At 43.8% G+C, this 26,833-nt stretch overlaps 1 pseudogene across 1 annotated transcript; it reads right to left on the bottom strand.

The window, feature by feature from the left end:
* Positions 1-10,533: 10,533 nt before the first annotated feature.
* LOC308232247 (uncharacterized protein KIAA1958-like) lies at positions 10,534-16,541 on the bottom strand (annotated as a pseudogene). Its single transcript has 2 exons — positions 16,484-16,541; positions 10,534-11,353 (listed from the first exon to the last, which is right to left on the bottom strand). The product of its transcript is annotated as an uncharacterized protein KIAA1958-like (transcript).
* Positions 16,542-26,833: the final 10,292 nt, after the last annotated feature.

The raw sequence follows: 26,833 nt of genomic DNA on the forward strand, positions 1-26,833 counted from the left end.
GGTGCTCTGCTGTATTCTGACGTGGCAGGGGAAATGTAGGAACATCTCATCTTGCAGTAGAGCACTCCTTGCAATGCAAGTGTTTGTTCCAAGCGCAGAGCACCTCTTTGACGTTGTTCTGTCCACAGGTTTGTGAAAGAATATTGTGAAGCAGTAGTTGTTGTTTTTCTCTCTAAATAGAAACGTAACTGAGTCATAGAAAGGGCAAGTGCCTTGCTGAGGTCATCTAACTATGTGTTGGCAGAGTACAGGTAACACACCAAACCTCCATATACCAACAGCCCACTAACTTCTCTTCAGTATGTACTGAGGATGCCATCTCATCTCATCATGAGACATCATATTGTCTCATGATGACAGTGCAATCTGTCTTATCAGATTGTACCCATTCTCTTGGCCTAGCTGACCCTAGCGGGTAAGGTACCTTAAAAAGAAAGAACATCCCTTCTCAACCCAATATCCTCATTACTGCATGTTCCCCCATCTTGCATTGTAGAAACGTGCATGTTTTTATAGCTGATAGGTTTTCTAATGTCCATGGCAAGATGAACTTTTAGTCATGCTTTCTAGATTAATTGTAAAGCAGAACACATACAGTGCTGTACAAATACATACACTTACATCACTGTAGTAGTGATGTATTCAGTTAACACACGTAACTGCTGTTTATCACACACCTTTAAGCTTCTCTCCCCACTGCTCTCTCATCACTAACAGCCCTAGAGCACATTTGAACAGCAGGATAAACCACCTCAAACACCTTGTATTTATTTCTTTTCTCTTTTTACTTACCTTTTTTCCCCAATATTTTTAATATCCCTTTCTGAGGATCAATCATCTGCGCTTAAACACAACGCCCATAAAAAGGTAGCAAGAGGAATTCCACTGGAAGATTGCTGAGAGTGTTTCTCTAGGGGATGCAAGTCTGGGAGATCAGGAGTAAAAGGAAGGTAAAAGCCTCTAAAGATGGTAAAGATGGCAAATTTTTTTTTATTTTTTTTTTTTTTTTTTTCATTTTTCAAGAAACTGTTTTGAAGTGGTTCTGGCTCCGAGTAACCATAAGTGAACCACCTTATAGCTGACTGGAGCTTTCTAAAGAAGCTTAGCATTACCCTCACTTCTCCGAGAGTGGTCCCAGACTGTTCTTTGAGTCAAATAATTCACAGCTGGGTGTGAAGGCAGGAGGCACTTCAGCTGCTCACAGCATGTACCCTGCTACCCTGTGTTCTTTAACATCCTGTTGAAAAAGCCCCCTGAGCTGAACAGCATTACAAGCAGCAACAGCAGCACCATGCGCTTTGTCTCCTGGAGATGTAATTCCACGCTGCTGCTTCATGCAGCACTGGGGAATAAAATCCCCAATATGAGTTGTAGGGCATGTTTCCATTCAAAACATTGGGACATATCCCAGGGAAAGATAAGTCCTGTGGTGATGTATGGCAGTTTCCTCAGACCAGCCTACAGAGCTCTGAAAAATGTCAAAACCAGACCAAGAGCCCCACTGTTGAGTGTTGGCACCTGGCATGAAGGCAAATGCACACAGCGCGGCTGAAATTCAAAATGGCTTAAGGCAAAAATGTACCTTTTTCCTTCCCAAATGCAGTGCTTTTGTTGCTCCTCAGCCTATCCCTGTATGATCTAAACATGCTTTCTCTGAAATCTTTACAAGCATAAACCTGTGCAGGTCTTCTCTATCGTCATCACACATACAAGTGCTCAGGATTTGCCACGGAGCATCAGAACCGTGTACGGTGTGGAGTGTACTTTGCCGTCACTAGCTGTCCCAGTCTAGCGCAGGGGAGGGAAAGAGGGCGGCATTTGCATTTGCTCATTGGGTTATTACCTGCTGTGGCTCCAGCCTCTGGTTTCGGCTCGGTCTATAGCAAGCAACAGGCTGAAGTCCTAGTCCTGTAGAATGCTGACCCCTGGAGGTAGCATGAGGCACAGCAGCTGGCTATATGGCTTTGGGGACAGTAACTCCAATGTCGAAGCTTTCCATATGAACCACAGGCATCTTACACCCAGCTCTTGAAGCACGTTCAGATCAGTCGGTGAGCGATTATGAAATACCACGTTGTTTCAGGGCTCAGAAAGGCTCAGAAGAAAGCCCGACAGCTAAATCCCCCCCACCATCAGGGCTGAAATAGGCTGTGGGTGAAGATGTTTCCAGAACATACGTCAGCTGTGAGACCTCTCAGAAACTGACTCCAGCTATTCCAACAGTTCCCTAGGACCAGCACTACAGAAAGAAAGTCCTACTTCTCACTGTGATTTAGCTTGAAGACTCTAAGGTGGCGATTCTTCATGTGTTTGTTACAGAGAAGTATGACAAACAGCACAAAGCAGTGTTGAAACTATGTTGAAACATAATTATTTGTATATAGAAGTCTAAGGTAGGCAAGGGACATTTCTTGACTTCATTAAAGCAAGTTAACATTGAAAGTAGAGAGCATTTCAGGTGCAAAAGACAATGTTATCGGCATGGGAAAAGAGAATCTTCTTCAGAAATGTGTAAAAAAACATGTGCTTGTCCTGTCATTTGGCTTCCTAACAACTGCTGTATCTAGACATAATAACTAATCAGGTGACACCTAGGAACCAGGCAAGTTTTCACGTGGTGTGATACACATTCGTGCCTCAGGCTGGCCTCCCTTTAGTATTGCAGCAGACTGCAGTAATGACTATTTTTACAGAGGTCACACTGTTAGGTCCCAATAACATCTCTGTAACAGCCTGGTGGCAAACAGAAAATAATCAAGTGCCTGATGAGAAAGGCTGCAATGCCTTGACATAGACTTCATGTTACGAGATCACAGGGTAGTGTCTGACTTGGCAGCCAAGTGTGACTTGGAAGCCAATTGCATTTCTTCTGAAAATAAGTATGGCAGCGCTGTCAGGGAGAGATGCACTGTCACCGTGACTTGCACAGATAAAAAGGAATAGGTATGGCTAAAGTCAGTCAAGATGCTCCAGGGTCCCATCAGGTCATAAAAACAACACCACCTTAACTGGGAAGATACCAGTCACAAGGCCATAATGGGAGGTGGGTCAAACACTCATGATCCAGAGAGACTCCTGGCAGGGAAATCCAGGCAGCAATGTTCCTGCGTGGCAGAGGTGGGAAATTAAGGACTTGATTGGTTTGCTCAAAGGGCAGAAGAGTGCACAGGAATGTTCTTCATCCTTGCAGGAGCAGGGTTGCTGGCAGGAGGGGCTCTGCAGCCTCAGCACAGGGCCAGCCTTCCCGTGGGTGCTCAGGAGCCCTGTGAGCTCTTCAGCGCTAGGCAGAGGCTGAACAGCAGAGGCTGAACAGCAGAGGCTGGCTCTGCCCTGGGGCCAGGGCTGGTGGGAAATGCCAGGGAGCAAAACGTCTGGCTGAGGGACATGGTGCACCCAACCAGCCTGCAGGATGGCTCCTTGCACAGCTTTCAGAAGGACTTGGGTCTTGAAAGTGATGTCTTGAGCTGCATCTTGGTCTGCTTCTTTCAAGTAAATCCTTGCTTCTGACACACTGGGATTGCTTCTGACAAGCAAGAGCCTGCCTCTGAAGCTGATGCCAGCTTCAGCACACAGGTTTGTCATCTCTTGTTTGTCCCCTGTTTTAAGCTTTGCTCAGATGTGACTTAGAGCTGGTCAGTAGCTGTTCAAGTGCTACATGAACGCCTGTTTGTAAGTTTAGGTGTATCCTTCATACAAAAAAAAACCAGGTGACCGAGTATGGAAGGAAGAAGAAGGAGTGACATGTTGCTGCAAGCCCTGACCCCAGCTTCACTCAGCTTTAGTGTTGGACCAAAATGCTGCAGACATAACAGATTGTCCCTGAGGGAACACTGTCCCACCTACTCTGCTGTATCTGAATGAACAGCAGAGAAATCAACATGGCATCACTCAACTTCACAATGAACCCTCCGCTCGTGTAAGTAGCAATCCTGTCCCGCACACCTAATATCCCAGGTGTCACAGCTTTGTTTTTTAGTATCTGCAAGTGTTCAAAACAGAGGTGTTCTCCTTTAACAGCATAAAGGGTAGGCAAGTGGCCCCTAGAAAAAGCCACTGCTTTTGAAAAGCAGACATGAGCTGGCCCCTCACCTTGTAAACATTTAAAACAGCCAGCATACAATACTGGAGGAACCATTCAAATGTCGTGGTGTTCCCACCAGTCTCTGTTAGAGTCTTCCTCCACTCTTGCCCCCAGAAGCCTCCTCCCCAGCACACGGCTGCTCTCCCTGCTCATGGGCAGCTGCACCCCAGTGATAAAGATGGTAACCCTAAAAAGCAGAAGGCACTGGAGCAGACCAGCAGACCCTGCTGTGGTTAAGGAAGGTGCTCAGCAGGCTTTGAGTCAACTTCGCGGCTATCCTGCCTCTGGGAAAGAGGCTACTTTGCAGCAGCACAGCCAGACTGTAGGAAATGGGGTGAGGTCCTGTCCTCCCTACACAGAGCAAAGAGGATCTCTGCAGGATGATGAAGATCTTGGGTGAGTTTTTGGTAGCAAAGCAAGAGACCTTCACAGGGCAGGGTTAAGAGTTAATCTTTCAAACAGAGCAGAAATCCATTCCACGGACTCGTACCCAACTGGCTGGGCCTCACCCTGAGCTGCTCCCAACAAACACTGACAAGCTGGGAGCAAGTTTTAAAAAGCTTTATGCAAAATCCCCAAAATACAAAGCTCCAGAGCTGTTCCCAGCTACACGCTTCTTTCACACCAGCAGCAGAAGGTCGCAGAGAGAACTCAAAAGCACAGAAAATACTCCAGAATTGTCTGTAGACAATTACTGCAGAAAATACTCCAGAATTGTCTTGCACAACAACTTGTTCTTGAGCTACCAGCACAAGTGTGACCTGGGCTGACAGATATGGGATAGATTCCTCCAAGCTCCTGAGAAATCAATGACTGATATGGTTTCCTTTGGGGTTGTGTTTTAACTAGTTATGAGAAACTCTATTGTGAGAACATCCACAGTGACTCAACCTTACTTTCTCGCTCCATCGTGTCATGACTTGGTCATATGTCCCCTCGCTGTTTTTCCCCAAGAAAGGCTCCATTTTCCAACAGACCTCACCACTGAGCTCAGCAACAGCAACCTCATCCACTTACATGTATTTACATCGAGACCCTTCAGGTTCCACACCCTGGAGTGTCTTGGCAGGACCCTAAGGAATGGGTGGTTCACCCAGGGACTGGCCATGCTAGAGCTGTCCCGAGGATGACTAGAGGCCCTCAGCCACCAGGCAGGGACCTTCTCTGCAGCTGAGGGGCTTCCTTCATCCCCTGTTCCCTTGGCGTTCCTGGGAAGGGCTGCTCTGGCCTCCCTCCGTTCACTCCTGGAGCCCCTGGGAGGGGCACCACTGGGAACGGTCTGTGATCCTCTGCTCTGCTTCCTGCATCTGCATCTCTTCCTTAACGCCATCTGTTTTCTCTCTGCTCTTCTTGGTTGATGGTCCGTTCACCTGCCTGTTTTCTCACAGTTGCCCAGTTGCTTTCTCACCCCAACATTCGCACCAGTAATGACAGCTCTTGTTTCTGTGTCAGGGAACAAAATATTTGGGGCGGTGTGGAGTTCCAGGCAAGGTTTTCCTTCAGAGCAGAAAAACATTCAACTATTAGCATGTCATATTTGACAGTGACTCTGCAGACCCTCCCACGTCCGGGTGAGGGAGGACTTGAGGCTGGGAGGTATTTCCATTTCCTGGCCTGAGTGTCCTTCCAAGCAGTGTTGCAATTACCCCTGGGCCACCACGACAATTACAGACTTCCAGTCCTGCAAAATGAACTACAGCCTTGCAACCCAAAGCATTCAACTCCCTTAAGCTGCCCCCACACAAGTCATCAGATGGGCAAAAAGACAACAAATGGAGTGATAAAAAGCACAATGCATGAGATTTCTCAAAAAGTAAATGATAACATCTTAAACTGTCATTATTTTCCCTTCTCATTCATCTTCGAGTCCCTAGAAAACACATGGTGTGCTCAAAAAAAAACACCACATGGGTGTTCAAATACAAGGTTCTTTGGACTCTCGCCTCTGTGCAGGTGTACTTCTGCATGGCCTGGCTCAGCACTGCAGTATGTGGCATTTGGGGGTTTGTATTATTTTTTTCAGGAGAGCTTAGTGACCTACTAAATGTTATTGAGCAGATAAGATCTGAAATCAATGTTCTGAGTTACCCAAAGTCTGCCAAAGAATGGAACAGTTTACTTAACTAAATTAAATATATTTCTTACAACGACTTGAGAAAAAACATTTTCTTGGCGCAAAATTGAAACATCACTTAATTTCAACGTAAATCAAGTGGACTGAACGCATCGTGCCAGATGCTCTGCTGGCTCCATGCCCTCATAAATTCAATGTGTCCACCTCATGAGGAGGACCACATTTCAAAGTGAAGACACACACACACATACTCTGACTCTACTTAGCTGTCTATTCTGCATAACAGGAATGGCTGCCTCCCACCCCAGCACACAAGATTGTAGGAGGACATTGTATTAACAGTCCATGTTGATGGCAAGGAATGTTAAAACTAAACCAACTAAGCTATCTGCTATAAGTGCACAGCCCCACCCTGATAAGGAGAGAGGCATGGGTGTCTCCTTTCACCCATGCAGATGAGGGTCATTCTTACCTGTACCTAAAGAAACTAGCAATTATGAGCGCCCAACCTGACACACTGTGGGAAAGCCTCAAAGGCCTCAAAATCGTAAGCCGTAAAGTCGTACCATGCTAGTCACTCAGCTAGGCACTATTTTGATAATCTTGGGCGTATTTCTGTAGCCTGCCAGGGTGAGTGTTAGCCCCACATCCTAGATGTGTTTGGTCTGGGGCGAGTGGTGAAGGAATGCAAAACAAAATCCCTGCAATTAACAGCAAATTCGGAATGACCCACAATCCTATCTACCTTAGAACCCAGAATAAAGAATAATGCTGTGCAGCAAATGCTTTGCCAGCATGACCTCCATGTCCCACAAAAACTAATAAAGTCAGGATTTGCTGAGCGTTCTGATTTTGCAATATGAGAGGTATTTTAGAGGAGTGCAAGAAACACTCGCTGAATAACCTGTGCCTGGCTGGAAGTCTGCAGGACCTAGCTTCTCAACAGGGCAGAGCATAGCCAGCATGTGAGACATCGCTAGAAACACAAAACTCATGGCCTAGCTCTTCAGTGCACCACAGAAGCACAAGGCTGCTATAAAACCCATCTACCTGGAATTTGGGTCTTTGGGCATACAACAGGTGATACCTGCTTTGGCTGGAAATGGGGCCATGCCACTGATGTGAAGGGGGTGTTTCTTTGTTCTTTGCAGCTTGTGATTATTGGTTAATAGTCAAAAGCGCTGCTCTTCACACATCTTGATCTTCTTTTTGACTAGATGATTCTTGAGTACTGACTCTTCCAGGGTTCCCAGAGGAGTTGCATTTATCAACAACAACCTTGCAGATGAGGGGTGTGACAAGTGTTCGAAATATACCCTACTCACCCACGTTGTGGGCTTTGGCAAGACATATTCACACCTCTTTAGGCCTTGTCTTTTTGCCTTTTGGTAGGAATTGCTTCATGAGGGACCTGTCTTCTTCAGATAAAACTAACATACTAATATGATACTGTTCTCATTAGACCATATTAACCACTGTTGAAATACAGATACTTATATGTTGAGCCAAAGAAGTCAAATGAGTCAAATATTGTTAGCTAAAACATATTTTTCGGAATCATGGATTTGAGGAGCTGCCATAAAAAGAATAAAATAAGGACCATCCGGGCTGAAGAATTTGGCTGATAGGCAAATATACCTTGTGACAAAAATTGACGGTTAAACACTGCATGTCCTTCCCCAATTATCCAAGTAATTTGTGTAACAGTTCAGTTCATGATGGTTCCGCACTTTACAAAGGTGATACTGCTTTTATTTCAGAACAAACACTGCTTAATAAGTGAGAAAAAAAGACACTAAATCGTCAAAACACAAAGACATCAGACAAAAGAAGAAAACATACTGTGAGACAAAATGAAGACCAACTCTTCTTCATAAAAGCACACAGTAACATTTTTTCCTCTTTTTCATTCACTTCCTGTCACTATTAAAAAAAACCCCAAACAATGCACAGTAGTCTGATGCACTGTGAGCATTTTCTCTGTGGTATCAGGTCCACTGCAGGAGAACCAGACCAGGACAACACACAGGGTAACTCCAAGTCACTCTGAGTTGTACACCCACCAACCATGGCGATTTACTTAGGTTTTGTATATAGAATATTCAGTCATTTTCAAAACATGGAAGAGGAACTATCCTTCTGCTTGGGACATTGGACATAAGCTAAATGCTTTCCCTTGGTATTTATTGACTCTTACAAACAACATACACATGGGCAGAGGAGTGATGTTTAGTTACAGCCACTGCTCCTAGTGCCTTGACACTGCTGAGGGAACAGGGAGAAGCTTTCAGTCATAGAGAGAAACCACAGCAGTCCCTATCACCATGCCTTAAAGCAACTGCTCCTACTGCTCTGTATGTTCCTTCTGCTAATATATGGAACTAGTTGTTCGTTTTGCAGAGGTCTGAACCCAGGCAAGTGCCCAACTCTCCTGCAATGCCAGGTTTCCCCATGGCACATGGGCAGAGAAGAGAGGTTCAGTCTTCTCTAGGAAACCCTTCACTCTGTGTTGCCACAGGGCCAGGATTTGAGCCCACCACAGAACATTCCTGACCCACCAAGCACAGCCGCATCAACTGAACAAAGAAATTAAGGACAAGAAACTCCTAGAGATTAGAGGAACAGCCACTGGCTTTTGTACCTTCTGTCTGTGCCTAAGGAAACCTCACCATGATTGTTTTTACTTCCCAGTATGGGAACTGCAGGACTCCAGCAGATCAGCACCTCTGAAGAACAGGTTCCTTGATTAGTTACTGCATGAAGAGTTCCGATTATCTGGGTACACTTGGGTTTCAGTATGGCTTGTGTCAGAACAGCTGCTTCTGCTCTTTTCAAAGATAAATAAACCCTTCCCCAGCCCTTCTGCTTTTCCTCAGTCTTAACTGATTATTTGCTCTGCAGGACTCAAAATGATATTTTTTTCATTGCCCATGAAACAGACGAAAATCACAAATGACATTTTTCCTCTGGAGCAATGCACACCCTGTTCAGGCAGAAGCTTCTATTTCCATCACATGAGCTCCTGTGGGAGTCCTGAACATCCTCTGATTCCTCCAGCAAAGGCTGCCAACACCTCCCAGGATCAGGCTCTTGGAAAAACATCATGTCAATGGGAAATGATGTCCACAGCCTGTGACGGCTGCAGGTAGCAGCCTTTCCTAGCAGATGTTACCCCTCCTAAAGTAGATACCACTCTGTGTTTCAATACCCAGCATGTTATTTTCAGCTAAAACTGAAATAACACTATGCAAAAGCATTTAAGAGACAGAAGTAATACTACAGTTTACAACACAGACATGCTACAAATCAAATTAATATATATATATATTTAAGACAATTCAAGCAATTTGGGGGAGGGAGAAGCCATCTTTCAAAAAGAAAGAGTTCAATTGTGTACCTATTGGACAGAAGCTCTGATTTCAAGGTGTTATACAGTTCTAGAAAATCAATGACTGCATAGCGTAGTGGGCTTGATAAACCTTACCAATCCTCTCACAGCCTTGCAACCCACTGGGAAAAGCAGAAAGAGCCATATTTTTCCATTAGAATAGAAGCAGGTTGTACGTCATCAAATTCTGTATTAGGTCTTCCAGGTTTTGTTTTTTGTGACTTAAAGGTTTGCCACATCTCCAGCTGAAAGGAAGCTTTTCTCTCAACAGAAAGTGGACAGAGCTGTAGCTGTAGAAGTTTAATGAAATTAATTTTACAACTGACTGTTGATTTTTGAAAATTACATAATTTGGATGCCAGGCTTGAGACACCTCAGAGTGCTTCCATTTTCAAAAGATGCTGAGCATTTGGCTGCTGAATGTCTCAAAACCCAGACAGCCCCAAACTACTGATTTTTAAGCGTTCACCATTTACAGTTGACTGACTGAAAATGCTGTCTTTCGGGGATACTGTAATTAATTTCATCTGTTTGGGTTTTATTTGGTAAAGCCAAGAGTAGTTTCTAGTAGCTGTACCTACAGATCCAGTGTAAAAGATCAGGTATTGAAACACAGGTGTACTTCCAATACACCCAACAAGTGCAGAAAATGGTGAACCCTCAAAAAACATGGTTCACAAGACAGTAACTTTTGTACAGTAGTTCTGAAAGAAAGCATAACCACTTCTGCTTCAAGAGTTCTTGGTCCCAAAACTCAGCCTCCTTTCTCCTAGCTATGCCTGCTAAGGAGGAAAACCCATGATACACACATCGCTACCTCTAAAGAGGAAAAAGGTCTCCACCACCTCTTTGCTTGGGAGACATGGCAGTGGTGGAGACCTCTGCCCCTCTGCTTTTCAGAACAAGACCGTAGTCATTCCCAAAATGAAAACGTAAGGTCCTGTCTTTCCACCTGTTGTTCTTGTTTGAAAGCAGCTCACCCTCTTCACATCACAGTAAAGCTCCTGGGCAAAGCCCTTTCTTGGAATGCTGGCTGGTGAGAGCAGACAGAGGACAGTTACTGGTAGGAGCTAAGACAGACAAACTTCCTGGAAGCCTAAGTGAAGGAGTTGAATTTCCACAGTGCTCCAGCCTGAGTTCCTTTGCCAGCCTGGGGACAACACCCTTCAGGGAGCGGAGCCCCATCCTCTGCTCCTTGTACCAGGTGCTCCCCACAGCTTTGAACCCCTCCCAGGCCATCAGGTAGAAGGGTGACTTGACCTCCGTCTGTGTCAGGGCTGTTGTATGTACATGTCCTCGTAGAGGAGGCAGTATAGGCAGAGCTTGTGCCCTTTTAAGTGCTCATGGTAGACCCGGCAGTAAAAACTCTGTTTGCATTCACCCTGGTTTTTTGCTTCATGCTATCCATTCTGGCAAAACCCAACCTGTTCTGGGAGTCTCTGGGCAAACCAGTGTCACCAAACATTAAGTCCACGTGCTCCCGTAAAGTTCACATGTCCAGGTACTGGCTGTTGTATTTCACCACCACGGACAGCAGGGCTTGGGGGCTGTCATCTCCTCTACTTCTTCCTCATGAGAAAGGGAGAAGGAGACAGCTTTGTGAAAGCAGGCACCAGACGTCCCAGCATTGCTCACGACATTAAGCTTCTCCTTGAGCCTCTGGTGGAAGAACTGAAGGTGTTCATGCTGATGGAACAGCCAGCACCAGCATTCGTGAGGATCCTGTCCCGGTCTCATCGGATAGTGCGGAGGGATGTGGCTAAAAGGTCAGACCCATCTCTTTTCCTTTGTCGAGCTTCATTGCTAGGATCTGGAACAGGAGGAAGGTGAAAGATATGTCAAAGTGCTTATGGGAAGGAAATGCATAGCAGGTGGGGAAGACACGTTTAGGGCTTGTCCATGCTCTGAAGGAACCTGCAGCAGGTTCCACCCTTCCCCAAACTTCCCCAGAACTTCCTCAGAAGTTTGTTTCAGGGCAGCCTTAGAGTCTTGGGAAGAGACTACATGTTTACCTAAGCAAAAGAGACGGAATGAAACCCCATGGTGCAAGGATGCTCAGGCAGACCAGATGCGTTTCTCTAGCCAGCACCACTTCTGCACCAGCTGTAAAAATCCAGATTCAGAAGAAAGGAGCTAAATTCCTGGCTTTTGTGAAGTGAATGAGGGTTTCGGTCACACTGAGGTGTGACTGTGTGCAAATGTGTGAGCTACCACTTGGGCATAATACTCTACTTCTGCAGTAACCTGCTACGTATGGAATCTTTTCAAGCAAAGAAGCAGAAAGAGGAGGAGGAAGAGAAAAAGGAGAAGCACTAGCAGTTTCTTCTTTTGGCCATGAGATGTCAGTATTGCAGCCAGGCTGCCAGTCAGCTTTGACTTGCCAGTACCTTAGAATAACCTAACTCAGCGACTTGGTTGTAAAAATGTGAGTGCGGCTTTTCCCCTTTGGCGCTCAGCCACAGTCCTTATTTTTGGTTTGTGCACCGATTTTGCTGTGAGTTCATTTTTGGAGAAAAATCCTGAAATACCCTGAATTGCACTGGCTCGCTCTGGGAGCAGAAATCATGCAAACAGTGTGTCCTTAGGGTAAGAGCAGGAAATCTTGTCCCACGGGGCATGAGGCCAAGGCTGTGTACAAATTTTATCTACAAGAAAATCTTTAATATCATCCTGGTTTTCCAAGCTACTGGCTCCACCATAAAGGCAATGGGGTGTGAGTTAGAAAATGTTACAGCTTTATTAACAGAAAGGTCCAAGACAAAACTTGGAAGGTCCCCAGGACCACAAGAACTTAAAGACTGAAACCCCAAACTTTATGATAACTTCATTTGACCAGGGGGACTGGCTGCCACCACTGAAAAAGCAGTATTTTGCTGTTTTCTGATCTCAGTGATGTCCACGTAATTTCTGAGTCCTTTAGTCAGGCACCACTATCTCGACACGTTGAGAGCATAGAGGGTGGCCTTGGTGGTGTTAGGGTTCACAGCACTGATACTCAGGTACTTGAGGTCATCATCAAAATTAAACACGGGAACCTTGCTGAGCTTAGTTGAATACACTAGAAAACAAACCAAAATGGGGATGAAATAGCTTGTCCTAGTGACATGCTGCCATTCCTGGCTATGAGAAACTTAGTGTTTGGCACAAAATGTGAGGAATTCAAGGAAGATGAAACACAGCTCTTCCCTGATGATTTCCCACGACTTTGTGCACTGAAAATTCAGATGCAGCAGGAGGAGCACCAACACAAAGTCACCCTAATGTCTCCACAAAGCTAAAAATGTATTGCCACACATGGCACAAAATGTAGGGCCAGCAATAGAGGAGTAACACAGCATCTTTTACCTTGCTGCAGAAACAGTGGGTGGGTGACAAAGGAAAAGGTTTTTCCTTTGTTAGTCAACTCAGGAGCAGGGGAAATATTTGTCCTATTCCTATACGGCCTGACTCTGTGCTGCCAGGATGACACACCACCACTGATGTCTGCTGCACCGGATGCAAGCGGCACTGGCAGTGCTAACCAAGTAGGATTTTCCACTCATACCCACCTCTGCTCCCTGTTAGGCACAACAGAATCAGGCCATGTTTCTTCAATGGACCAAAGGCAGGTGCATCTTGATGGATACCATGAGATAAGTGGACATGCAGCATGCTTTTCTTAAAAGGAGAGCCTCAGCCCCACAGGCAGGCACTGAAAGTAGGAGATTGATGGAGAACCTTTTTATAGATGTTCAGACACTTAATATTCTTTATGAAGGAGTAATACATTTTTATGATGCCACTATAATTTTATTATACCCACTATAAGTCTACTTCTTACAGTGCTGCAGCTAATGGATTCTGCAGCCCAATGCATGTTAGCTGTGAAATAGCTGTGAAAGGTTGTTCTGAACATCCATGCACTGAGTTAGTGATCCCCACGATGACCATCTCACTGCTGCAGGAAAAGGGAAAAGGTGGTACACTCCAGGAAGATGTTGGATTTCTCCTGCTAACCTTCCATTCCGCAGTCCTAGTGGACTGTTACCGCAGCCCCAGAGGTGTAACTGCACGCTTGGGAAGAGGTGATTTAAAAAGAGGTTTTTATTATTGCAGCTTTTGCTGTTAATATAGTATATAAAAGGTAAAGGGATTGCATAAAACCAACTGAAAAACCCACGGCAAGAAAACAAGCTCACACTGCTGGCTCACCCAAGGACCTCTTCTGAGAGCACCAAGAGCACTTTGGGAAACAGCCCACTAAAACCAAGAGCCTAACCATACAGTGCTAGTTGCCTTGAAAGACATAGCAGCACCAGCCTCACTTAAGTTCTCATGCTACGATTAATCCTACAGGTTTTAATTCTGACAGGCCTTGGTGTGAAAATTATGGTGGCCATTTCTTGAATCACAGGATCACTCAGACGATTTATTGAACCACAAGAAAAGACAGAGACTAAGACAGATTGTGGCTTTCCAAGTCAGGGTTTATCACGTGCTGGGAAATTTGAGTTATAGTTCCTGGATTCTCCAAATTCCAAGTTTTCAAAACTGGTATCTGATTTGAGCTGACCTCTGATAGCTGACAGTGCAAACAGCAACTGCATTTTACCAGTGCTACTTCAGCCCTGAACTGGGACAGTGAGTCGAGTGCTGCACCAGAACAGGATCCAGACAGCTGTCCAGGGATGTTTCATACCTTATGCATGGTGATTCCCACTAAAGACCGTATCACTTCTTCCTTTTCTTCTCACTAGGCACTTTGCCCTCAGAAACTACAAAAATTGGCATGAGTTGCTCTAAAAGAAAGTGTAGCCAGGTAAGAAAGTGAGGGCGACTGTGAGCAGTGCATTGTGACAGTTTTAAAACTTGCAGCAAAGGAGTCTTAGCATAACAATATAAAAATGAAATGAAACAATGGCAGGCATTTATCAGCTACCACCTGTAAGGGTGCTATATCATCAGCAGGCTGGAACAAGAACTACACAATTTTCCACTCCTGCCGGAAACAGATAATCCTTGCTTCTTCTTTTATTTATTTATGTTTAAATCAGCATAATGAAGATTTGCTTTCTTTAGTCCGTGAGAAAGCAGTTTAACCCTTTCATTCTCAGGCAATGTGAACTTGTCCTGAAGAAGGCTGGGATCTTGCTTCAAAAGCACACCAGTGCACAGGCTCTGTTTAAAGATGAGGGCACTCCCATGCTGCCTTCCTCACTGACTTCAGTGGCTGCAAACCAAACCACAAACCTCTTAGCCTGACAGCACTTGTCAGCAGCCAGATGATGCTCTAGGAATCTTAAATTGTTTCTGAACACCTCATGGAGTGCTCGATGGAGGTGCTGGGACAGTGCCAGCGATACTTAACAAAACCTACACCCTTGCCAGGAGTTCCCACTTGGACCTGTCAGACGGAATTTGGAAAAGCATTAAGCAGCCAGGAACACACACCCTATATCCAGAAGGGCCTTGCTGGTGCTCCAGGTTATAATCACATCAACAGTTGCATGTTTTGAATCAAGTCCCGTGAGACAGCCTTTTTATGTGTGCAGCTCACAAGCTGCTTGTGAAAGCACACAAGTCCTGACTCAGTACTGCTGTAGGTGCGCTGAGAGTAACTTACAAACATAGAGGAGATCTTGTACCTAAGTTGTAAGGCCCTATTCCCTCACCCCTAACATGCCTTTTGCCTCCCTCTTCCTGGAGGTCACTTGGGGGCTTATTTTGCAACCAACACTTCAGGGAATTCAGGCTGGGTGTTAGAATGCACAGCACTTGAACAGCACCGTAATAATGATGGTTCCTTCGAAAAGGTCACCTTTGTGTTCAGTTCACTTGGTGGCACACTGCAAAATTGAACACAAAAAGGCCATCTGCGCAGGCACAGCCCCTCTTGCCAAACTTCTGTCACTGAGGTGATGCATCATACAGGAAAAAAAACAGTTACACTTGTCATTGCTTTCCAAAACATGCACACACTCTACATCAATGCAGACAACTGTGCATGCAGCTCAGATGGTTTGCAGGTGCTCCAGACCAGACCTTTTAAGTTGAAACGCACATGGTAAATGTCTATGGACACATGCTGCTCTGCGCCATGCTGGTTGCACTGTGTGTGTTTGGCAAGGGAAGAAGAGGTGCATTGCCAGAGAAGCTAGTAAGATGCCATAAAACCTCACGAGGTTTCAGGCTGGTTACATCTCTGCATTCTTCCCCTAAAGCAAACGCCACTCCTCACACAGCACTTGTTGCTGTTCACACTGCCTCAGTGGCACTCCATTAGAAAAGCTGGGGGTTGTATTCATCTTTCCTCTATGCAAAATACTAATCCCCCCACCAATCTACCGTAAACAAAGAAAATGAAGACCTCTGCCATATCTGGACGTTCCTAAGATCCACACATTCCACTCATCTTTAACTGTCCTTTACTCATTTCTGTGCTAGCCCATGTGTGATAATGCTGACATTAATACAGGCTCATGGCAGATACCACTGTTGTCCAGAAAGAGGAGGCTTTTAGATGCTATTTGGAACCATCCAGGTGGCCTGCAAGCACCAGGCGTCTGGCTCAGCACCACCATGGCCTGTTTCCTGTCTGCTGAGTAGTTTGATGGCCACATTTTACCACTGTGTAACCACTCCTCTTCCAGAAGTGGCTTCAGTCCCAGGAGCATGAATGACACAGATAACGTGGAGAGGCAACCCTATGAGCAGATGGCATTGCAGAAGCGTCTGGCTTTGCAGGATGGCCAATGCTTGTCTGCTCAACAGTTTCCTCAGGGAACCCTCTGCACACGAGAACATCTGGCTGTGCTGCACCTCCAAAAGGTTTCTGAGTGTCATCAAGACACACAGAAATGTCCTTCCAAATGCTGATGAATGGCATCATCTTGTATTACCAGGTTAATGCCTCCATGACTAGCAGCATTCTATCTCCTCAACACTCAATGCCTCTGCTTACCTTTCCCTCGGTGTACATTCAAAGCAGTTTTTCTCTCCAGTCCTGTTCTGTTTGCCATTTTGCATGGGACAAGAATAACTAAAAATGTTGTACTTGCAAGCACACAAGGAGCTCTGAGGTGAATAATCTACACCAAGGATTTCATCTCCAAGCTCTTCCAGGTGTTGTTTCTTCACATCTTTCAGTAGACACTAAGAACGCTCATGTGCTGCCAGTCTTGTATGTGTATTCTCTTCCTGGGAATTTGGCCCTTAGAACAAAGCGTCCAAATAAAAATGGACATAGCCATCTTATACATAGCAATCTTAATTTTTTTAAAATCTTATACATAGCCATCTTAATTTTTTTTAATTATTCAATTAAAATTATTCAATGCTATCAGTAGTGAAGGTCATAACATAGTAAGCCATTATGCCACACTACAAAGAAATCTGATTGATCTTTCCAGGGATAGGTGCCAACTTCCACTTGTCTTTGGTGTACATCGCAAAGGAAATTACCAGTGAGTTACAGACCCCACTTTGCCATCCCCAAAACCTATCTGAAGAGGCAATGTGCCATAATGTCTCCAAGCCCAAGCAACTTCCTCGTCAGTTGCAGTCATAATATTCTTGAGCAATGTGCTGGGCACAGTGTTCAGCTGCAGTCAGCATCAGTCAGGAAGCTCTATAACGTTTGCGAGGTTATCCTGGGGAAGCACTCCAGATTGCCTGAGCCTGCGCTGTTTGCTTAGCTACCCAGAAGGCCTGAACCCTCCAAGACTGCACACAATATGGGTATGCTGCTGCCGGTCATCCCTGGCTATGAGAGAAGGAGGAGAGGACATGCAGCCATCCCACAGGCTGTGCATCACGGTGGTTCTTAAAGCAGCAATCTGGGTAAAATCAGCGTACAAAGGGAAAAGTGAAAGCAGCTCAGTCACCAGAACTCTTAACAATTTGCTTAGCTGAAGATGCATTAGCCATTAAACACCACAAGCATACTCCCTTTTAGACCAAATAAAAGAAAATTAATTTCAACCCCTGTGAGGACAGCTTTATCCAAGCTACACAGTTTAATCCAACAAGTTTACTTTGCATTTGCAACAGACAGCAAAAGCACTGGTAGCTCCTGGCCATCGCCTGCCCATATCTCACTTCTCTATCCCTTCATCCAAAGGCTGCCACTTTTTCTTTTCACTTATCACTCAGACCACAGCAGGACCTTTCACGTGATGCCTTTTACGTGCTGTTGTGTTGAGCAACAACACACAGTCCCAACACTAGCACCAAGCAGCAAGAAGGGGATTTATTTACTGGAATTTGCCAGGTGATGGAAATGCAGTCCCAGAATACCTGGTGAAAATCATGGTCCTCTGTGTACCTCACCCATGAGGTATAGAGCTCACATAGCTCTTACTGTCCTGAACTGATGTCCTAACATCAACACAAATACATTGCTGGTCCCTACATGGTAGTTCCCAGAGGGATTTGATATTTTCCTTTTCCTCTCGTGTTCCTTTGGCCGAGACACTCTGACATTCTCCAACACAGTTATCATGTCATGAACACAACTCAGTTGCACTGGGGCTCTCAATGGATTTTTTTCCATTCCAGATGTTTCATTTTCATAATATAGAGGCTTTATTAGCCTTAGTTTTCTGGGTTTTTTTAATTTTAAAACCTCTTGAATGGAGAGAAGTCAGACTTGACAAGCAATTGTCTTAAAAGATGCATATCCTTGGAGGCACATTTACTTTTATTCTAGATGAACATTAACTGTTCCTTGGAACTGATGTAACCAGATGAGGTTCAGGAAAATTACTTTAATCCAAAAAAGGCTCTCAAGATGTAGGCTTTTGGTTCTACCTAAGTGAGATTAAATGACTACATGGTTCCAGTCAAGCTTGCTTCTAAGTACATTCCTGAGCAGGGAAGGACTTATTTAAGCAATTGCTTAAATGTTTTCCTGAAACACAACCCCAGAAGTTAAAGAGGGTATGATAGCAACTATTTCTTGGTGAGCCTATTTGTACTCTGCTAATCGAAATGTATCACAGGTCCATGGGAACTTCTCAGATAATGCTGACACTGAAAAGTGAGAGAGAGCTGTGCTTTTTCATTTATAATATGCTTCAAATTGCCAAGTAAATTGTTTTCACTTGATTAAAGAAAGCAGTCAACTTTGCAGAAAACAGTTTATTAAATACACAAGACTTGGTTGCTACACCTAATTACAGACAAAACACCATGAATAAAGCATGCACTTATCACAGACATCGATGACTATCTATCTTGGTTATTTTAAAATGTCCTTTAATTCTGTAAGCTTAAGGCTGTACCAATACAAATCTTATAAAATGAAAATAAAAGGTCACACTACAATAGTAGCAAACATTGTACGGACAGTGAAATCAATCTCTAACGCAGCAGAACCAGATTTCTTGGAGGTTATCACAAGGGAATAAAAATGGAGCTGAAGTGCCATAAAGATCAGGACATCTGAAATCTGCAGATCAGTAAAAGTGAATGTCATACTCCAATTAGCACACAACTGAATCATTCTTTTCAAAGCCTAATTATCTGACAACTGAGAAAGGGATGAAACTCAGACACCTTTAAAAAAACCAAAAACCCAACCAAAAAAGACCTCTGGTTGTACCATCTTCTTATTTAGGGCACTTTTGTACTCTGAAAGTACACTAAAAGAGCATTTTTCAAGGAGGCATCTTACTGAAGTGTGGCAGACAGCAGTACAACATGCCCTTGTTTATCCTAATTAAAGAAGAGTGGTGTGTCTTGCAGTAGGGAAAAAACCTTCAACAACCCAACATAACAAAAACACAGTTCTCAACTGGTACAGGTGACAGACAACTTTGTTGACTTCTTCACCTGTGAAGAACTTCACCCTATATGAAATTTTTTTCTTAAAAAGACCTCAGAAATAGCAACATGGCATCCACACAGGTCAAAACCAATCCAGCTGGCGTGTAAAAAGACTACCAACCCTGGAAACCCAGCTGGGGATCTGGGGCTTAAAGTAGGTTATGAAATCTTTCCTAATTTACAGCAGCAAATCCTTTTTGCTTGTTTTTCTCAGGTCTCTGTGCAACTCCAGAACGAAAGTAATTCAAGAACAATGGGGTTGAATGAGGTCTGAAAATGCACTATAGCTGACAATTTTGCTCAAGTTTTCAGAAAAAGATTTAGTGATCTCTCCCTTCCCGTCAGATATTCCAAATTTGCAAAGATTAATGCATTAAAAAGCATTAGAGTATTACTTCTCCCTAATGCAGGGGCAAAAGATCTGTGTAAGGAGGTGTCCTGCATGCAGAAAACTGCATTTTGAGTGGAAGATGTGTGGTGCTGCTTACGCCAAGATCTCTGCCTTAAACAACTGATTACAGCTGAGGCTTGCAAAGGGGTCTAAAAAAATCTAAGTTCCCAAATGCCACTGAGTTTTGGATGGATTATTCTCTCCTGGCTCCGTTCAGCAGCACAGCCTAAGATACAGTATTTCTAAAACAAAACAAAAATAAAAAGAAAGCTTGTCCTGCGATATAATGCACCTCACATAAAACACAATGACAAGGGCAGTTACAGGACTGACAAGTACACTAAAGGCATCACAGTAATTGGAAGGTGGTATCTAAATCGGCCAGTTTGTATCTTGAAACCAGTGAACCATAGTGAAAAGCAAACAAAAGCCACTGAAGCCACAGCTAAATCCTGATGTCAAGTCTACACCTATAAAACTGCAACTGCATTTCCAGAGTGCAAACTGCTAAAGAGAGGATACTGGTCCCTTTCTTGATTTAAATCTAAGCTGAAGATAATGCAGCTCTATCTAGATTCACAATGGAAGAGGAGAAGATGGGGTAAAAAAACAGCTGCTGTGCTGCAAGAATATGATTTTTTTCTTTAAGTTGGACCAACATATAAAACAAGCTATGAAGACCAATTGGTAAGACAATTAGTGGAACTGGTGGGACCATGGAGGCTTAGATCTAGCTATAAATGGAAGAAATGCATAAAATAAGACCATGTAACTCTGCTTATTTACATATTTAACATATTTAATGTCAGACAAGCAAAACAATGAAGAAACACATTGCAACTGGTCTCAGCTGGCGTCTGCTCTGGCAAAACAAGCCTGAAGAAGCTACCAATTTTTAATGGAAAATAAAAGGAACTAGCATTTCTGAAAGGAACCCCATTCCCTCCAAGAGATGGGAACAGAGATCACTTTAGACCACTACCTGTAAGGATGAATTTAATACACTCTTATTTTCCCAATCATACAGTTTTTCTGGCGACTTGGTATTCTGATTTGAAAAGCCTTTTCAAGATATGTAACAGGCTTTCAGCACTCAGTAAAGATGTAAAACCGATGGTTAGCCTTTTCTCTTTTCCACACAAAATATTATTTTAAAGACCAGCCTAGATTCATTGGACGATGCCCGGTGGCTGGGAAATGAACTACACAGATGAACATCTCGCATTTCCCTCTTGCCTGTTTCTGTTGTGTGATTACAGTGTGGTACAATTTCAGCCTGTCAAAATCTCATCAAAATCAAAATGAATGTGTATGCGTGTGCGTGTTTGCTGTACTGCCAGATTCTAAGCAGAGGGTGCAACAGGAACTGAAAATGCAATGTCAGAATTTGATAAACAAGGCTTGTCTGCCATGAAAGCAGTTGGAAAGAATGTGACCAAAAATCTTGGTCTTGAATTTCATCCAAGTCTCATTTGGCAGCAATGTGTGGCTTCTGTGGAGGCGGAACAGGGACTGGAATCCACCAATCAACCCGGCTGACACTTGTTTACAAGAGCAGACTCACAAGTATTATGAGAGCTAACAGTTTCTGATGGTAATCAGAGGGTTGCTTTCATTAAATGGCATTTTAGCATGCTCTGCACTGACTTGAGCAGCCCTGGCTAATCACTAGATCCCTTACCAACAAGAACATTTGGGTACTGCGCGTTCCCTCATCCACAGTTGGCAGCCTGCTCCTGCAGGAGGCATAGCTGGGGAAGATGGCTTCTTTTCAGCACTGTTAAAGGGTTCTTTACCCAAATGACAATTAATAGAAGACACTTTAAAGAAAGATGGAGAGTTCAAGATTTTTTTTTTTCCTTTTTCCTTTTTTTTTTCTTAATCTTCAAGCTGGTAAGTGATCATCTGTGCAGAACAAGATATCAGAAGTTTGGCACCTCCTGTCTAACACAACATACTGATTCCTTCTACAGAAGGCACTAAATACTGGCTTAAAAGAGGAAATGAACAGCAGAATGCAGAGTATTACCATGACACACAAAAAACCCTCTAACCGGCACAGCTTCATAGTACAGTTTTCATTTTCCTACAATGGCGGCGATTATAGCAGCAATGGTTAGCATTTTTACAAGTACCACAGAAACATACAAATGTCAGAACATCTTGAAAACATGCAAAATTTCAACAGCAACGTCACTGAATCACACAATGCATAGAATTATCATTATTAATGTTATTACTGTTATTTTATTTGGCAAGACAGTGAATCTTTTTATTATAAAACAAAAAATTAACAAAATCTACTTTTTTAAAAACTGTTCTTAAAAAAGTTGAGTTGCCGTTAAAGTCAGTGACTGGAAGTTATCCTTAGCAAGAGTTTTAACTCTGAGAATGAACTGGTCACTTAAGAGAATTCCCATTTTTAGATGGAAATTCGGTTCTGTTAAAGCAAAATACATGTTTCAACCACTTTTTGGGAAGAAACACTGCTAATCAATTTACAAAATGGGAGAAAATAAATTCATGTTAAAAGATTAGAAAGATTAAACATCGCATGCAAGGAGAGATAGAAGTCTTACTTTAGCTGTTTCTCCCTAGCGCTGCTCACTATGAGACCAAGGGTTGTCATAGCAAAAATGCTTTTCAAAGGCAGAGTTAAAGCCAGCAGATAATTAAAACAAATGGAAAAGATTTTCTAATTCCAGTGTAAAACAAAGTAAGATATTAAAGGATAAGGATTATGCTTGCCTTCTTTAGAAAAAAAAGACAAAAACTTCCATTATGATTGCCAGGCTTTCCCACTGCCTTTCCACTACCTTCGTAACACTTAGATATTCTGTCACTTCTTTTACTTCCCGTCTTGAATATTTGGTCTTCCCTAACGGGTCTCAATATGACCCTGAGGTAGATGGGTCACATGGACAAAAACAAGCATTAACAACGCACTATGTCCAAGCAATGTCCTTCCCTGCACAATTCAGACCCATTTGTTCCGAAGGGGACAGTCATGTGCTTACAGCTTAGTCTGTTCACAACCCGAGGTGGGTGGAAGCAGGCAGTACAGCCATGCACTTCCCACAGTGCTCTGCAGAACTGGTACCAAACCCTCTCCACCAGCAGCACCACCCAGCTAGCAGGTGAAGCCATAAACAAGAGCAAAATCAGGTTCTCACCACTTCTTCCCCTGACATCTTTCTAACCCCATTAAGAGGTTTCACATCACATTTTGTCTGTGCAGCATCAAATGCTCTGGGTATTTCTGCACCTGCATTTCACATCCATGCACCCAGCCTCGTGCAGAAGAACCCAGTCTGGCAAGACACTTACAGACAAAGCTGTCATGGAAGGCAAAGCTTGCAAGATCTCAACTACAAGCACCATGCAGAAAACAAAGTTCCCCACAAAGTGATTTACACTGCAGTCATCATTCACTGCACCTTCAGCCTCAGAGCCACTAGAAGAAGATTTGTCTTCATAGAATCATAGAATGATTTGGGTTGACCTTAAAGATCATCTGGTTCCAAACCCCTTGCTATGAGTCTTCCTTCACAGAAGTTATCAAGATCAGTTTGGAGCCAGTTACTATAGCCTCGCCTTAGCTACATGCATTCTAATGTGAAATACAGATACTGCTGAAGATACAGAGGCTGAAGCATGTCTCCTGCTTTAGCTTGTTTTCAGGCTGGAAATGTGACAAAGGCTAAGAGTATTAATGTGTGATAGTAGAAGAAAAGGAGGAATTCTGGCAGAGACAGCGTAGGTAAACCAGACTTAAGGCTACATGTGATTCAGGCTAGTTGAGACATGCTATAATGGTAAGGAGGGCAGTCTTGGCAAGATTACAGCCTTCAGAAAGTAGATCAATTTGGAATGTTAGAAAGTTGGTTTTGATCACAAAAATGACAGCTGAACTGGCAGAGAGAATATCTGTAAAATTAATTTTAAGAGTTTAGTTTTTTAGTGTAAGAATAATACAGTATAATTGTCCAAAACGGAATTATTTTTCCCTCACTTGGCTGTTTCATTGGGTTTTTTTGACATGTATGGACTGTATAAAACAGTAGTAACCAAAAAACTGCAAAGGCGGACTCCCAAAGCATTGTTAAAGAGCTTAACAGTTCTTCTCATTCCCATGAAACATTATCCCACTGAATTTCAATGATAGCATGTACTTCACCAGTTTCTATAAACACTGTGAATGAAACCCCTTAACTACAAAAGGTCAAATCGAAATTTTAAAAGGTACTGCTTTTTTCAGAACCTAGTGACTGTTGTGTAATGAATGCTGACTACAAGAATAAAAGATCATGCAAAAGCATCCTGATCCTTTTGAAACAATAACTCCAATTCCAATGCACAGACAAGTCATTTAATGGCATTTGTATAACAAATAGAATTTTGTCTGTATTACCAACTAACAACAACTAATTCAGTGAGAGAACAGAGGAAATAAGTTCCTTGCTTGAGACAGATACTCTGCGGACTGTTAAAACCCATCAGTTCATGTAACAAGCAAATTTTGTGCCAAAGAGACTTTTTCTCCCAACAGATCAGGAAGTAAAGCTCTAGACATCACCACTGCTTTGAACTTGTTCCAGTGAATGGCTAGTGTTAAACTGTTCAACCAGCTCACAGGTGTCTCTAAGCTGTGGACTTTACCTTTCCAGTATTACTGCTGTAAATGCCCCTCTGCTGCTATCAGGAAGGGTCAAGGAAGACAGCTTCAGTAGAGCTTCATAGAGCCTCAGAGAGTGGGGAAGTATGGGCTGGCACCTGGTTCGCACAAGTGGAGCTGGAAGCAGCGCAACCATGCAACTTGGTGGGTGGCTTGGAGAAACCCAACTTGTCCTCAGAAGGGCCACTCCATCACCAGCTGAAGTTACACTGCTGTGGAAGAGGCGGAGTTGTGATGTCCCTGGTGGCACTTGGCTTTCCAAAAACCTTGAGGAGATATAGCGTAGACTAATGTGTCCATCATATGGTGTCCATGGGAAAAGCATCATCGTTTAGTTGTGCTTAGGGCCTTCCCCATTCTTGGCTTTCAGATGTGTGGCTGATAGAGTTGTCCTTGACAAGGTATCCCCAGGGTCTCGGTTTTTGGAGAGAGCTATAGTGACACTCAAGCTGGCTCTGCAGAGAGTGAACAGATGTGCCAGGAAACACCATCTGATGCGGTACTGTCCCCAGCCATCAAGGCACATCTCAGTGCATGGAGACCATCACAGGAAAGTACAGTTCAATTTTCTTGGCAAGGAAAATATCCATACTTTATGCCTTCTCTCCACACGCCCCCTCAGCACTGACAGTGCAGATTCAGCACACATATGAATGCACAGAAAGAAAATACATCTTCTCTCTTAAGAACAAGGACAGCAAAGCAGTCATCTCTTCACACTAATGTTTAGCAAAGTACACTCGTTAAGAAATGCAGACTCACTTCCCACCACATTTCATAGTGAACAGCTGAGTTCTCTACCGTAACCCAGAGGCATGAACTGGCTCATTTCAGGCAAATCAAATGACACTTCTGTGTCCTATAAGTTCTTCTCCTTCCCACACATTCACACTGCCTCTGGGAGTTCAAGGAGTCGGGGGGGTCATGATGTCCTGTTGGTCGCACCACTTGAGATGAACTGATTTCCACGATGGAGTGAGCCTAAAAGTTATGTACTGCTGAGGACCAGTCATCTCAGTCCTATTTTAAGAATGTCAGTGGAAGACCAAACAGTGCACAGATGTGGGCCTGGTCCTCTACACAGGAGTGAATTTCATCTAATTTCACTATTTGGAAGCTTTCTCACGAAGAGTAGAAGAGAACAGAGAGGGAGAGTGCTTTCAGAAGGAAAGATGTGAGCCTCCAAAGTGCTCACATGCAGTATCCCACAAACCCCGCGTTCCCAACACGAGGCGGTCCGCCCTGAGCGCGTTATCCCCAAAGCACAAGGTCACTTGATAGGAAGGGAGGGAGCTCTCAGCCAAGAGCCACCCTGCACAGAGTGGTCCCCTTGCCCCATGGTGCAGACACCAGGAGAGGGAAATATTAGAGGGTCAGGGACAGTGAGAGGACAGGGATATTGGGGATGGGGAAGACCAGTCAGTCAATCACAGTCATTTGCAGCTTATTGTCAGAAGGAGTGATCAACCCATGCACCACATGTGCTCATCAGGTCAGTCAATGCACTTATGGGATGTACTCACACAGAGTGACAAGAAAGGGGAAATATGAGGGAGGAAACCTAGTGCAACAGGAATCTCAGTTTACTTTAAGGCTGTTTCAGTCCTTAGGGCAGCCCAGGCTCTAGAGTGACAGAACACCTGCTCCTAGACTCACAGAATCGTTAGGTTGGAAAAAAACCTGTATGATCATTGAGTCCAACCAATAACCTAATGGTGCCAATTCCTGATCCCCATCATCCACCCCACATTGCTTGCACAAACAGCAGAACAAGATCCAGTCACAAACGCCTGTTGCTTGCATCTCATTCTCTACACAGCTTTCTAAGAGGGCTGAATACCAGTTAACAGCAGCTTCTAAAGAAAACCCCACAAAAAACAGTTTGAAAAAGTTGATACTCTTCATGAAGAAGAATGTTCAAGAGGGACACTGTTAGATTGTCCTATATGTCCTATATGTCTTATATGATGTATATATGTCAATAGCCTGGATGCTGCTAACATGGAATTATTGCACTATGCAAATGACCAAGGTATGTGCTGTTAGTTTAGATATCCCTTGTAATTTAGTCTACAATGTAGTTCACAACAGTATTTCATTCTCCTGCACTTAAAAATACATTTAGTTGCATAAATATGTATTTGAAACAGGCAGTTTGTAACAGCCAGATATCAGAGACTTCACTTGCAACTACCTGCATGAATACGTGTGCACTGTGCAAACCCACACTATCGTGCATGAGTGACTAATACAATACAGCTGAAGCTGTCCAAGTGCCCACAGCTCTGCCCAGCTAAATGTGCAATCACATGAACAGATCCAAGTGCATGTACTATGCACACTGCATCCAGATCCATTTAGTGACATCCATGTATTATCCCCATGTCTGACTCTTGGTTTGGTGTCATGAGAAGGCCACG

The sequence above is a fragment of the Psittacula echo genome (assembly GCF_963264785.1).
Source record: "Psittacula echo genome assembly, chromosome: Z".
In the NCBI taxonomy this organism is placed as follows: domain Eukaryota; kingdom Metazoa; phylum Chordata; class Aves; order Psittaciformes; family Psittacidae; genus Psittacula; species Psittacula echo.